Here is a 505-nt window from a genome sequence, read left to right on the forward strand (position 1 = left end):
CCTCGTTCAGTCTGTATCTGCTGAGATCTCTTTCCATTAAAGCCAACCTCGTCCTGGTCTGAGGGAACATCTGGTGTTAAAGTGGATACAGTGAGTCAGGGAAACACGCTGACGTCTGACGTCCACAGGACTCCAGCGAAAACATCTTCACCAACACAACGGAGCCAACAGTGATGTTGATTAATATCAGCTCTGAGGAGATACTGATGATGTGAGTGTTCTTTACTGTTGTTGTTGTTGATGATGATGATGATGATGATGATGTTGATGTGCCGAGACATCACACACACACACACACATCAAGGAGAGGAAGTAAAGGAAATTTCCACTGAACATTATTTTAAAAGCACTTGGAGAAGATGGTGATCAGACGGAGAGAACAGCGTCTGAGAGAGTGGGAGAGAGGAGGAGGAGGAGAAGAGGAAGATGAAGAAGAAGATGAAGAAGATGATGAAGAAGAAGCTGAAGAAGAAGAAGAAGGAGAAGAAGAAGGAGAAGAAGAAGA

The 505-nt window shown here is 44.2% G+C and overlaps 1 protein-coding gene across 3 annotated transcripts in view; it reads right to left on the reverse strand.

Moving 5' to 3' along the window:
* The window catches only part of LOC103388029 (uncharacterized), a 13,030-nt gene that overhangs the window by 8,250 nt on the left and 4,275 nt on the right, over window positions 1-505 (reverse strand). The gene's annotated exons all lie outside the window — the stretch shown is intronic.

The sequence above is a fragment of the Cynoglossus semilaevis genome, chromosome 13 (genome assembly GCF_000523025.1).
Source record: "Cynoglossus semilaevis isolate Cse_v1.0 chromosome 13, Cse_v1.0, whole genome shotgun sequence".
In the NCBI taxonomy this organism is placed as follows: domain Eukaryota; kingdom Metazoa; phylum Chordata; class Actinopteri; order Pleuronectiformes; family Cynoglossidae; genus Cynoglossus; species Cynoglossus semilaevis.